We start from the raw sequence: 15,482 nt of genomic DNA, 5'->3' as shown, positions 1-15,482 counted from the left end.
AGAGTCATGATTAGCACAAGTTTCTACAATTTGTGCTACCCATAGCAATAAAAGATTGCCTCACTAAAGACATTAGAGCTACTATCTATAAGATTGGCACATTGGTGCGCTGGATTTCTTCAAAAGAGATAAAGAGAGACACTTTGGAGACAGCGCATTTAAACTCCATAGAGCAGTCTGCATGGTAGAGAAGTTTTTCCCTACAAGTTTATTAACAATCCAGATGCATCTGCTAGTTCATGTTGTAGATGAGGTTGCAGTTGCTGGAACAGTCCATTCAAGATGGATGTTCTTTTTGGAGAGGTTTATGAAGACATTAAAGGGATTTGTTCGCCAAATGGCTCGCCCAGAGGGTAGTATGTCAGAAGGGTGGCTGATACAAGAGTCCCTTGTTTACATCACTGAATATTTAATTTCCTCAGATCCAGAGATACCTCGACTATGGTCTCAAGAGTCTAACAGGCGAGTCATTGGTGAGGAACCTCAAGGTCAAGGCATTAAGAGAAAGATGGATAACAATTTGAGGGAAAAAATCAACAAATTTTGCATCTTAAACTCTCATGTAATGGAGAAGTGGATTGAGACATATGAAGCTCTCAAGCGACAGCGAGTACAAGATCGTTTAAGTTTCATAAGGAATTGCACTACAAGAAATCTCCCATATCCAGAAGGTATGCAAGCTCTTCCGGACTTTCCCACAGGTAGATGGCTAGAAGCTACAATTTTAGAAGCCAAACGTGCTGGTTTAACTATAACAGAGGAGGAGGAGGAGCTTACAAAAGGATGCGATTGGCATGTAAGTGTTTAAGTTCTACATGTCTCTCTCTTTTTTCTCTACATGTCTCAGTGTTTGATTCCATCAACAATCTTTTTGTGCTATTTGTAGTTTCACAAATATGGGGCGTTTTGGTCACATGGACGTCATTTTCGAGTAGAACGAATAGACCAAAGAAGAGCAACCTTTGATTGTGGTGTCACAGCACAGTTTGTTCAAGAAGGTCGTGCAAGTGCAAGTGATGATTACTGGAATGCTTGATTACTTTGGAACCATTCAAGATATATTAAAGGTTGGCTTCAGAAGTTTTGAGTTGTTTATCTTTGATGTGAAGTGGTTCAAGGTAATCATGAATGGGCCACATGCAACTGTACGTAGAGACAAGAGTGGCCTTATCCAAGTGGACTCCACAAAGGTATGGACCGATCAGCAAGATACTTTTGTGCGCCCAGAGCATTGTGAGCAGGTTGTCTTTAAAGCGGATCCAAAAGATCCATGCTGGCTGTTTGTGGTCCAAGTCGCCCCCTGCAGTAAGCAAATTTTTGAAGAATTTGAGCTACAACAAGGTGATGTGGATGCACAGGGTGGTGGAGAGCAGCAAGAACAAGCCGATATCAACAATGAAGAGGAGCAAGCAAATGAAGAGGAGCAACTAGAGCAAGATCCAAATGAAGAGGTGCAAACCAAGGAAGCTGAAAAACATGTTGAGGAAGAAGACATAGATGATGAAGACATCCTTCATCAAGGGAATTTTAATGATGAGGACCCGGGGGGTACACCTAAAACAATGTAATTGTAGCACGTGAGTTCATCAGGAGGATTTTTTTAATTAACAAAACCTACAGGATTACATCTACAAGAGGGGGTTTTTATTTACACTTTTGAAAAAAACCCGTAGGTTCCTTAAGAAAGAGGGGTAATTTAATTAGTTGATAGCATGTAGGTAGAGGGGTTTTTTTATTACCCCTTGAACGCACGTGATACAGATGATTTCTTAGTAGTGGCCCCCCCGAGGATGAGGATGCTGAAATGTACATAGACATAGATCTCTTTGGGGCTACTGATTTTAATGAGGATGATAGAATAGATAATGATTTTTAAAATGATGTATCTTAATGATTATGCAAATAGTTATGACATATTTGTAATGGTTTTATGACATTGAAGGTCCTTTCATTGTTTACCATTGTTAATGTTTACCATCATAATCACTACTGTAGGAGCAAGTTGATATAGTTTTACCAATGTTGTTTATCATTGTTAATGTTTGTCATATGGTTCTTTCATTGTTTACCGTGTAATTGTCATATGGTTTTTTGTCCAACAGGCCATGGGTGACTCACCGCCCTACGACTACAGTCCTTGATTTCTCATTTAATCCTACACCACAGGGCATGAGTCCCCAGCAGTTATATGGTTTTCTTTCATCCATGACTCCAGAGCAGAGAGCCATGGCTCAGAGTTATTGGGGTTCTGGAGCAGGGACATCTGCCTCACCATCTGGCTTCCCGACGCCAGTTCCCACACCCGTGGTGGGTACGACAGCAGATCCCACACCTCATACCACATAGCCTTCCACTCCTCTTACAGCTTGATCTACCACCTCTTCACATAGACGGCGCTCACGTAGTAGGTCTTCAGGGGGAGGTTGTTGTGGTGGTAGTGCCACAGATGCTGTGACACCACCACCACGTGAGCCCTATCCTTCGCTCTCATCTGTTGATGATAGCACACCCATAGGGTCACCTTCCACTCCCTGGGGTGCACATGACCATTACAACAGTAAGATTTACACAATTAGGGATGGGGCACCAATAATGGATAGTGCAGGGAAGGCAATCAAGACACGCATTCGACAATTGTGCACTATACAGTTTCACGACTCTGTCATGACTAAATGGGATCAGCAAGATAAGGGGAAGAAAAATTATATAAATACAAAGATAAAGCAAGAGTTTCAGCCATCTGACCCTATGAATGTCGTCTCTAATGAGTGGATACAGTATACAGCTCGCATTTTGATGGGGCATCGTAGGTCAGAGGCGAGGGACGCATTTAGAGAGGGGAAAGAGAAACTTGTTTGGCTAGATGACAGGGAGTGGGCAGCCATTGCTCAAGAGCTCACCGAGACACCAGAGAGGTTTCAACAACAAAGAGAGGCGGCAAGGGCAAGACTCCAAACAGTAGGGGCTTCTCATCTTGGGAGTGGTGGTTACGAAACCATGCGCCATGAATTCGTAAGTATTTGTAGCAATTTTATTTATGTATATGCATGTATGTGGGCTAAATGTTGATTTCTAAAAGTTATAATTGTTAATCGTTTGTGCAGGAGTTGGCCATGAATCGCCCACCAAGTAGGCGAGAGGAGAAGTACGCTCACAAACATGGCCTTGTGGCCTTATTTGAGATGCTTGAAGAAGAAGGAGAGACCGTCATTTGGGAGGCATTACCATGATGTAAGATGACCTTCAAACTAATGGTATATGATCAAAACATTCTTGAGTATTAATGTTTAATTTAATTTCTTGTTTGTCGATCAAGAAAATAAAAAAACAAGCACCGTTGTTTTTGTGCTCTATTTTAGACAGAATGGTGCTGTCTGTTTGCTGTTGTTGATCCTGTTCATTGCAGGCAGCCAGGCAACAGCCAGGCAGCACTATTCTGCCCAAAAAAATTTCTGGTACAGCGTCGGTATATTCCCCGGTACTGGCGTTGGTATATTCATTGGTATATCTCTCGGTTTTGGCGTCGGCATAGAGCCCGGTATACACCCCGGTATACATCCCGGTATATGCACCGGTATAGACGCCGGTTTAGCTGTTGGTATTATCCCCGGTGAGCGTCGGTATAGACACCGGTATTGTTACCCGACGCTTATACCGACGCTGTGGTTTCGGCGCTTATACCGGCGTAAATACCGATGACGAGGCTTTTTTAGACCCCGTTGAATGACGTCGGTATAAGCGCCGGTATTAGGCTAACATGTAGTAGTGACATAACTCGGGTTGGGTACATACTCTTTAAGTAAACTGACTCTAGTTGGATACATACTCTTTAAGTAAACTGAGTCGGGTTGGGTACATACTCTTTAAGTAAACTGACTTGGGTTGGGTACATACTCTTTAAGTAAACTAACATGGAATACATTATGTACCTTGAGATGGGGAGGCAAAAGAAGTTCATAAGCTAGATCTCCTATTTTCTTAGTGGCGAAAACTGGTAGAAACAAGATCTTTTATATTTCTGAAGAGGGATTTGATTACAGGGGAAGATGCTGGACATCTTGAAAGGCTTGGGAGGAATCTTACAGAAAAGGATTAGTTATTTTTATGATTTTTTTAATCTAGTAAAAATGATGGTTAATTCTTCTAAGCTTGATTATGACTAAGATAAATCATTCTAAATTGAAAGAGGGTTGAGCTAACATTTTTATAAATGAGGAATGATTATTTTAGAATAATCAAGAGATTTATTCATAATTATGCTTATAATTATGTTATGTATGCATAATAAAAATTTTATTTTAAAAGAGGAGTTCCTATCATATTCCCATTACACGTATTCATTTTCAAATAAGAAATTGAACATTCCCAGTAATTGCAGCAGAAGCGAAGTTATGGTAAATTTTTTTAGAAAAAAGATAAATCTTATTTTTATGTATAATTTTAATAAAGCAAAAAGAGGAATTCCTATCAAATTCTAGGTATAGATATTTTAAACTCAAAAATGAGAAATTCTTACTTGCATAAAAACTCTGTTTTTTTGAAGAGGAGTGTTTTATGCCAGATTGTTGGAGGAAGCATTTGGGTTATGATTTAACTAAGGAGAGATTCGTTGCACAACAACTGGCCGGGGAGTCGTCAAAGGAAATCGCTCCGACAAAGCTTTCCGAGGTCTTGACCACCCTTGGTATAGTTAAAATGGTGCGTTTTTGGTACGATGGGTGTGAGGACGAGCGAAGCAATCCATGAGTGAACTGCTAGGACACCTAAGGAGGACCCTAGAGGGTTCTGACCAGGCGATGCATGGGCTTGCGGGCGGTTGCTAGGACACCCATGCGTATGTCAAGGAAGATATGGATGGACTGACTAGGAATTATCTATGTGAATTAGAACTTGAAATTGGATCTCGTTGGTTGACTAGCTGGTCTTCAACGGAGAGTCCAGATGATATTTTGATTGTAAAACAATGAACTAGAATTGCCCGTGCTTTCCGGGTGGGGGAAGTTTTTTCGATCTCGGTTTCGGAGGAATCGCTGGATTAGTCTCTTGTCCGAAAATTCGTGGGCGAGGCCCCTAGTGGGAATCCATGCCATGTGAGAGGTTGCTACTTCCATTGTCAGCAGTCTCGAAGGAGGCTGCACAGAGGGGCCAAGGGTCTCATCCCATTGCTCCCCTCCTACCAAGTAGGAGATTCAGAGTACATATTGCTAACAGACATATAACATGTATTTAACTTAAGGGAGGACCATTGCATAGCTTTCATAGCCCAAAATCTGGAGGTTGATGACAATTTTGTAGATGATGATGGGATAGATAAGTACTTACTAGTGGATAGTCATGTGAAAGACACCGAGTTCCTATCTACTGCTGCAGCAACACTAAAGATGATCTATGCTGATGCCCTTAAATATGAAGGAAAAGATGCCATAGAGAAAGAGCTACAAGAAGCAAGGGAAAGACTGAATATTACCAACATGGGAGAGTTTAGGGATGTGCCAAGTAAGATAGCGGAAACCGTTCCTAGTTCAAGCACTAATTTATGGCAAGATGCCTTGCTTGAAGCAGATGAGAACCAAGAGGTTATTTTCTTTTGTTGTGTTTTCGTACTTTTGTTGTGGATTTGGCTTTATCAACTTTGTCCTGAATTGTTTAGTGATGTTGTTTCTGGGCTAATGCTCCTTTATTTTTTCAGTTGGAAATATATGAAGACACATTCCTCAAACGTGCTTCAGGCAAGCGTATGGTGGGATTGGGCCACGATTCGACACTAGGAACATATATACATCGCCTAAAATTCCCTCAAATTGTGATATTTCACACTAGCTTCTCCAAGGACAATGCAAGATTTCCTTTGATGGCGATAAAGACTCTATCCAAGTATTTAGGTGGCTATCACTTAAGGCTGAATGCAAACAAGGCAATACTTCTGGAGCGGCAAGCAGCTGTTCGAATTTTTGGGGAGAGACCAGGAGTGTATATTCATTGAGATGTAGATATTATTTAACATATGCTGCTTACGGCTTGGCATGTGGAATCACAGATCCTAATCTGTTGAGTGATTGCAGGAAGAAGCATCTTCTTAGAATAGCAAGGCCAATGGTCCCTGTTGTGCCATTGATAGAGGATGAAGAAGATGTTGTAGAAACTTCATCAAAAAGGGCTCGGCTGGGGGATGTCTGCTCCACAACAATAGATTTATATTGTTAATTCAAATTTCTCGATACTCTTCTTGCTTACCATTAAAAACTACAAAATGTATATATATTGAAAACATTTATATGGGACATAGATGAAAGCTCTTGTTCTTTTAAAATCTTTTAAAGTTATATCATTGTTTTATGATATGTATTTCAATGATCAATTTTCTTCCACACTCTACCCTGTCTTTGTCGTTGTCTTAGCCATTCAGCATGATTCTTCCTCCCCTGTGATGAGGAGACATATATTGATCATCTCCATTCAGCCTGCATCTCTCTTATTGCACATGACACAGCTGATTTAGACTGTTTGATCTTCACACGAGCCCTCACTTGAATCCGCCTATACCACCACTGACATAGTTGCTTCATGGGATTACTTTTCTTCACTCCTCCTCCATGTTGAGTGGCCCTTTGATAGGCACAACGTGCTTGCCAATGAGATCTTTCCATGCCTTGGGTATACCAAATCCCAAGGCTTCCACACATTTTTGCAAAAAAAAAAGTGATGTCTTCTTCTTTTACTTAAGTGTGATCCTCTTTTCTTTTATAACTTACTATGCATTCTTATGTCTCTGTGAAAACAGCATATCATCTACAACCACCTTCCCTATTTTGTCAAAAAGTATGGATGCCCAGCAAGTTGGTCTACCCAAGGCATGGAGAAGTATCACTACATGGCACGTAATGCATTTTTCAGACACACACAACACTATGGAGGGAGTCAAAAGGCAAATAGTCTGAAGGAAGTCTTCCAATGGTTTTACCGAGGCATTCTACAAAGGCTGCATGCTAAAGGAAAAGTTGCTAGTTCCAAAGTCAAGCTTGCTTTTATTCTAGCCCAAAAGCAAAGAGGAAGACAAACTTTGGACAATTCAGTGGTAGCAGAGAGACATAGACAATGGAGGGATTCGAAGATATTTAGAAACCATAAATGGACAAGTAAACATGAATAGCAGTTTGTAGCTTATTGGTGTTATGTCCACATGTTTTCAAACTCAATCAATAGATTTTTATTCTGTGGAACAAGTGACTCTTGGTGTTATGCCTATATGTTTTGAGACTCCATCAAAAGTATTTCTTTTGTGAAACATGTGATCTATATTAACAAGCATCAATACATCCATGAGCTACACACAAAAAATTCAATCAATACTACTTAATTATGCTAGACACACTATTGATCCTTACCAATAAGGTACTGAGTGTCAAACACTTTTAGAAGCTACTGAGTGTGGGAAGAGTACTGAAGTGTCGTACGGTGATGGGACAAATGCAAAAGGGTACTGATCGTCCGTACGGACAAGGAACTGATGAGGATCAAAGACTTTGTACAAATCAGTTCAACTTCAACATAATGTTTGTGCTATATTTGATGACTAAATCCTATTACTCCCAAGGCCTGTGAGTCGGAACTCTCTTTTTGAACTTGATTGGACTCTTTTTCATCCTTGTTGGCTTGATGTCGACTTTCTGTTTATCAATGCTTGCCTCTGTTGCTTGTCTTTGTCTTCAGCTATCTCCACGTGTTCTTCTTCTTGGATTGTGTGGCCTGATGCAATCATGGGTGGCTCTCGAAACCTTATGAGCTTGTGTTTTCCATAGCCCTCTAGACATTTGGGCTCCTTAACACCACATTCTAATGCATAAGAAGTGTAAGACAAAAAGTAAGAGGCCCTAGAGGCCTGCTTATTCACATAATCCCCAAATATATCTATGGCGGACAACCTCTCTATTAAAATGATCTTTTCCTTTTGCCATGGAAGATCATGTCCACCTAAAACCCTAGACAAACATTTAAAGAAGTAAACAATGGCTTCTCCATTGTTGCTCAACTGCCTATGGTAAATCAAGATCTTACTACTGCCTAGATCATGTGAATATAATGAGCTAGGCTTGACATTTTGCCAAACCCAGCCGGCCTGCTTCCACTTGTTCTCTGGAGGAATGTGTCATCCTCAATTTGTAGCTGCCATGTATCAAAAGATTGGAGTGAGACAATAATACATAACTACAAAACATTTAAACACAAGATAAAGTATTTGATTTGAAGTAATAATATCATACCTTCTCATTTTCATCAGCAACAAGAAGTTCATCTTTCCAAAGATTTATTCCTCTCCCCTCCAGTCCAGCCTCTTCTTTAAGCTTTTCCTTATGAAGTGCTGAGAGATTCATAGCTTCCTGGGTGAGCTGGAAGGCAGCTTCATCTGGCTCTTGGAAATTTTCAGCCTCTTTGAAACAAATAGTAAGGGCCTTTGCAGGATCAAAAGTTGTTTCCAAAGCCAGCAGTGACTGGTCATCCTCTATGCCAACCTCCTTGTCAAGCCTTGAAGCCTGGGCAATAAGGCAAATGGCATAGTCCTCCCTCAAATTGAACATACACTCTATATCATGGAGGAAAACATAATCTTTACCACCAATCAAGACACCTGGAAGCATGGGCACTGCATAGTTGCTGCTCTGAACATCAAAATCTTCAACTGGCTGTGCTGCCTTAAGAGTTTCAGTCCTCAGTTGAACAAGGTCAAGAGCAGCCACTTGCAGCCCCTCATCCTCGAGGTTGATATCTTCTTCCTGCTCTGCCATATCTGTTGCCACAGGAATATTCTCTTTTACCTCCGCTACAGATATATCTTCTTCTTCAGCCTCCTGCCCTTGCTCTTCTAGAGATTGCTGTTGGAAGACAATGTACATAAGGAATGCCATGTTTTCCTCAAGCACTCTACACTTTCTGGTGTGCAAGTTACAGCTGAATTTATATTCCTCAGGCAGGCTGTCAAACCTTCTATTCACATGGTACCTCAGCCTGTCAATAGAGACAATATGATTTAAATGCACAAAAACCTTTTCACCTTCCACAATCCTTCCTGCCTCTATCAGTTGTTTGAAGGTATTGAAGGTATCCCAATGGTCTGAAAGAAAATCTCTATGATGCTCCAAAACAAAGCTCATAGTGAACTCCCTGTTGAAAATACTGTGGTATATGTGGAAGTTCCTCTGAGCCTTGCACTTGTGAAGAAAGTCAAATAGGAGCAAATCTGGAGATTTGTCCTCTTCTGGTTCCCTTTCTTTTGAAAGGGAAGACTCACCTTTCTGCTCTAGTCTCTTGCTTTTGCCTGAACAAAAATTTATATACCATGAATTCTATATGCTGACATATGCAATCAGGTAATGTATAGGATATCACCAAACAACTCTCTTCATGAGCACACATGAATCACCTGGTGATTGCTGTGGTCTGAGTATAGCAGCAGAAAAGTCCAGCTTCCTCTTGAAAGGAGGGGCCTGAGAATCAACTGTTCCAAAGCAAAAACTTTTCTCATCATCAAGAAAGAAATCCCCAGGGACATAGAAAGCAAAATAATGAGGAAACAGTGAAAACCAAAAGGGACACAAGAATTTGCAACAAAACGCGATGCAGAACCATTTGAAAAATGTCAAGTGCTCTCGCATTTTGTTGCAAATTCTACATTTCTATTGACATCCATCTCCAATAAAAAACTAGGGACATCTCACAATGTTCTAGACAGTAAATGGCACTAGGAGGAATTCCCCAGGGCAAAAGAGAGCAAAACAAAGAGGAAGAAATAAAAACTGAAACTAATATCAGAATTTGTAGGAAAACGCGATTTGGAGCATTTGGGAAATGTAAAGCACTCTCCTTGAATTTTGTTGCAAAATTCTAAGTCCTATTCATATCCATCTCTAATCAAATCCTAGGGTGATCTACCAGATTCCTAGGCACTAAGATTCAAGAATTCTATAGATGGAAGAAATATATATCAGAAAACATTGGAAAGGGTATAGATCTCTGACCTTTCTTTTCCTCTTCCATACTGTTGGAGTTGCCCTGGCGATTCTCTTTCTCTCTTCCAAACTTGAGCTATAGCACAGGTAACCTGGAGATCTGGCAGTGGTAGTAGTCTTTAGACAGGTTACAGAGTGGATGGAGTGTGTTGGGTAGGAAGTGATCAGAGTAGGAAGGAAAAGGATGATGGGAGGGTGTGCTGGCAGGGATGGAAGACGGGGAGGGAAGAGTGTTAATGGATCTGATTATGAAATCATGATTAGCACAATTTCCAAGGCAAAAAGCAACTTTCACACGTGTCAAATTTCAAATTCCAAAAGATCTGGGTGGGACCCACATGTGTTAAAAAACGACTACATTTCACACCTGTGGTATTTAATAGCTCCTTTATTTGTATTTTGCAATAATCTACTTTCCTAACTCAGTTCTCTTGCATCTCTACCTCCCTACTCTACACCATCAGCATCCAGACCAGAAGCAGAGATTCATCCCCAGCACAGGATACTCATCATCAGCACAGCACACCTACAGATAGCTTCCAGGTCAGTAAGACAATCTATTTCCTTCTCTTCTTGTTTAATAGTATATTAGGGTAAGGTACTGATTGATGTGATGTAGGTTAGATATTATGATAAATATTATATGCATTTATTAGATTTTTTCCACTGCATGTAGAAGCAGGAAGACTTTTTATTTGGGCCTGTTGAGTGAGAGCTTGATCACTTCTTGCTTTTTATAGCCATGTTGCACCAAGCTGTATACACACTGAAATGACTAAAGGCATGCTCAAGTATGCTGCCTCAAGAATTTGCAGTAAAACGCGAGGAGAGGGCTTTAGAAATCTCAAACAGCCCAAATCGCATTTTGTTGCAAATTTGAAAATACTTCTTCATCCACCCCTTTCATTGTGATTTTGTATCTTTCTAGGCTATTCAAGGCTGCATACTCCTTGCATAAACTCAATACATATTGTTTATAGTTGCAAAGACAGAGAATTCACTGTAGGAATGCAATAGCATGTTGTTTCAAGTATTTGCAGAAAAACGCGATGATGAGCTGTTAGAAATTTCAAATTATCATAATCGCTTTTTGTTACAAATTGTTCAATTTTGCTTTATCCAATTTGTCATTACCTTCTTTTATCATTCCTTGTTCTCCATGGTTGTAATCTTTTTCCATTGCTTTGTATGCAGCTTTTCAGAGTGATGGCAAGAACCAAGGCAACTGCAAGGAGGTCTGGCAAGGGGCCAGGGCTTGCAGCAGCAGCTGGGGCTGATGTTAAGGAATCTAGTGTGCCTCCAAAGGGAAGAGTTGCACATGGCAGAAAGGGGAAGCCAATGAGCATGCTGCAGCAAAAGTCCAAGAGGTTAAAACATTTTGCAGGTGTGCTAAAGGAGATCAGGAAACAACAAAAAGCTATAGGCTTTGCAATCCCCAAGGCACCTTTTCAGAGGCTAGTGAGAGAAATTTGTGATAGCTGGCACCTTGGTTTCAGGTGGAACAGGACTGCCATTCTTTCCTTACAGGAAATGGCAGAGGATTATTTGGAGAAGTACTTTGAAGATGCAATGCTTGTAGTAGCCCATGCTCACAGGGTAACTTTGATGGCCAAGGACTTCAACACATTGTCCAGAGTGAGATGGAGGTATGACAAGCTGGTCCATCCTGTGGAATGGCAGGACATAAAAATGAGAGATATTATTAATTCCACCTACAAGAAATTGAAGGTAGACAAGGTGAAGGTTGTTGAAGTGACCCACTTAAAGAGCACCAGAGGGAAAGCTACTTATGAGGAGTCACTGAAGCAGCAAATAGAAGAATCCAAATCTATAGATGTGGAGACTGTACAGATGGAGCTGCAAATACAGAGAAGGTTGCAGGAGCTGGGCCCTAACATAGTTGTCCATATTGAAGATGATTTTTCAGAGAATAATTTTGACTTGACAAAAGCATGCTTGGCAGCATTGGCTCATAAGAATGAGTATTGCTCAGATACTATCATTCTTGCAATGCTCTAGTAAGTGTCTTTTATTTTACATTTGTTTGCAAAACAATCCTTATTGTACCTCCTCCCTTACACCTTACCCTAATTATTGTTTTGTCCAATGTAGCATGATGAGAAGCTGGCTAAACCATGCTGTACAGCATATAGTTCATATTATTGATCCTGCAATTTCCTTCAAGTTAAGAGATCCAAAGGAAACTCCCATGGATATTTCCAATTGGTTCAGACACTGTGATTTTGATCATGTTGATATTTTGCTACTTCCATACCATAACAAGTATGTGGGTGGCTGCTTCTTTTGGGATTTTTCTTCAAGATTGAGTACTCTTGTAGCCTTTGATTTCTTAATGCTTTTTTCCTTATGCAGTGACCACTAGAGCTTTGCTTCTATTGACATCCAGCAGAAGCAATGCTTTTTATTCAACTCTCTTAGAAACACACACAGAGAGGTGAAATTGTAAGTGGTTTGTGTGCTATTTTTAACTTTAAACTTCATTATTTGGATTTAATGCACACTAACTGAATTATATGTATTGCAGTTGTATTAGAAGACTTCTAGATGCATTGGATCACTGTCCTCCTAATGTCAATCTTTTGGATTCAATAGAGCCAATAGATTTAGAGGTAGAAAGTTGTTCCCTCTACTGATGTCTATTTCATGCTATGCCTTTGAACTTATTGAATAATTTTATTTTGTTCAGATATTAACAGTTTCTAACATATCTTTTCAACTATCCAGACACCACAACAAGATGATTCAAGTAGCTGTGGGGTGGCTGGAGAGTGCTGATTAGTACCAAATATATACTTTCAAGCTATTTTGAGATAGGACAGCCAGAGCTTGTAAGAAAAAATAATTTTCATTTAGCTTCAAAAAATTTGATATTTGTACAAAGTGTTCTAAATCATCATATCTCATTGCAGATGAGAGAAGATAGCTTCATCTCGAACTATGTGTATAGTTTCAGAGCTGATATAATTTGGAAGTTTTTGAAGTATGCCTCCCCCAAACCTATTGTACCAGCTATACTGTCGAGTTGGGTGAGAGCTCTAAAGTCCGAGAAGGTGTCATACACCTTGATGACACAGATAATGCAGATGTGGTGCCACAGGAACAAGGACCTAGTGCTGATGAGGAAAAGCCACAAGAACAAGGACTTGCTATTGCTGCTGATGTTATTGAGGAGATGATGGAGCAGCAGCAAACAGATGCTCCAGGGGCAGTAGAGGAGACAATGGAGCAGCACCAAGAGACTATACACGACAGGATGGAGTAGCAGAAAATAGATTCTCCAAATAAAGATGATACGGTGAGCTTGGACCAGGTAGAGCAGCCTCTAGATCAGCCTGTAGATAAATAGAAAATTGTTGTCAAGAATATGTTATACATATATAATTAAACACTTCTGTACAGAGTTTTACTTTATTGAATATAATACCTTTGTTTATGGAGTCTGTGTTATCTCAATTTTTAAATTTTCAATGTCTTTGCATTTTATTGAACTCTCTCTTCTTTTGAGCACCTGCAAAAAAGCAATATGAAACAATAGGGTAAAGTAAACTAATAGCAGTGCTTAATGAGACTAGGATAAGTCACATGGTATACCTTCTTATTGTTGTAGATAAATAAAAAGTCCTTTGAAATAGAACCTTCTGTCTCAAATAGAATGTCATTGCGCAATTGAGCTAGGGAGCAACATTGTCTTAATGAGATATTGACTAGCACATCACCATTCTCAACAACATCAATATCAAGAAGTTTATTTTCTACACCAAAAGAATCTTCATCTTGATCCATTGGGACTAGTTTTGTACCTAGCATTCGACTGCGCTTATAATAAAAAGAAAAAATGAAATTTTGTGATGCAACCATGTACTTTAGTTGCATAGAAGGTTGGACAACCTCACAAAACACTGAACTACATGTCTTCTTATCCCAACCTTTATTCAAAAATTGTGGCATGCATGCCAGACTTGTTGCTTTAACTGTGAACATTGTTTTTGAAACCTTCACTGGAAAGGTATTAAACAAGTCTACAAAAACTATGAGAGGCATGCATAAAGAAATTTTTATTATCCTTGTGGCAATATTGGGCCTCAGAGCTTTCTGTACTTCTTTGAAAAGCTTGGCCCTATATGCCTCTGTAACACTAAAATGTGGGAGAGGCCAATCCACTAAATTCCATGCCAGAAGGTCTTGTTTTCTTAACACACCATGTGTGTTTGCATTGTCCAGCAAACTGATAAAAATGATCAGTAAAAAATATACCGGATTGAGCTAGCTCTGTTGCACATCGACCTTGGTATTGTTGTTCTCCTATCGATCCATGCAAAACATCTATAAATCCCAGAATACAATCGATGTTTTGCCATGTCTCATACGATGAAGGGTATAAATCTGAAATAAAATAACACAAGAATGTCAATAAGCAAAGAAAGAAAGCTTTGTCTTAAAAATCCATACACCTCATAAAGAACAAAACTACAATAGAAAAATATACAATTAGGCCTGTGTTGCGGAAGATCATTTGGATAGTCTCACAAGATAAGTTTTTTATGCATGTACACATGCTGAATCAAAACTTCTTTCACTGATATCTTCCCTCTGGTGATTTTAAAATCTCGTACTCTTCCCTTCCATGATGCCAAGAAAATGTTTTTTGTCTGGGGTCTCTTTCTTTTGCTAGGTTGCATGAGCACCCATGCTCCTTTCGAAACAGTAAACCTTTCCCAAGTTCCTTCCGTTTTGACTGTACTTGAATTCTCTACGGAAGAAATAGAAGAAGCAGGTCGACGGGGTAAGGATGTGTGGTATAATTCTGCCTTCATAGCATTATCATCCACAGAGCGTCTTCCACAAGAACGGCCATAGTTTTTATTCACCATGGAGACCTTGTGAATCTGTAACCACAGCAAAGAAATGTAAACAAGATACCAAAGTGAAGTTTCAAGAAAGAGAAAGTGGGCAGACAGATAGTTGACAAGAAACATCTTACTCTAAGCCAAACAGGATCAAAGGAGCAATTTTAGAAAAGAAGAGGCTGCTGCACAATGAGGCAGTGGTGTAAAATGGTAGACCTTTCAAAGGAAAGGCACCACAACATTTCAAAGTTCAAAGGAAGGTGGAAGTGGGAAGGCCCTTGTCAGAGAAAATGTCAGACTAGATTCTATCTTCATGTCCAAAGATCTTGTGAGAATAAAAAACCAATCTCCACATTAATGTAGCACGCTTGTACCTACATAAAATATTGTTTCTTTTATCTATTTTCTCTTATTTTTGTGAATTTCCAACATTACGTTGGCCCTCTGTTCATTGGTTGAGAGCTTATTTTTCCAAACCGTAAAAGGCCCCAAAATGAGTTCCCTTTTTTCCTAATGCTAATTTCATAGTTTCCAATTCACTTAAATAAATTTCTCGCCAATCCATGAAGATCTCCCTCGACATACACATGTGTGTCCTAGTAGCCGCCAC

Source organism: Cibotium barometz, chromosome 35 (assembly GCF_041138505.1).
Source record: "Cibotium barometz isolate CiBa-2024 chromosome 35, ASM4113850v1, whole genome shotgun sequence".
In the NCBI taxonomy this organism is placed as follows: Eukaryota; Viridiplantae; Streptophyta; class Polypodiopsida; order Cyatheales; family Cibotiaceae; genus Cibotium; species Cibotium barometz.
Note: the sequence above shows the minus strand (reverse complement) of the source record.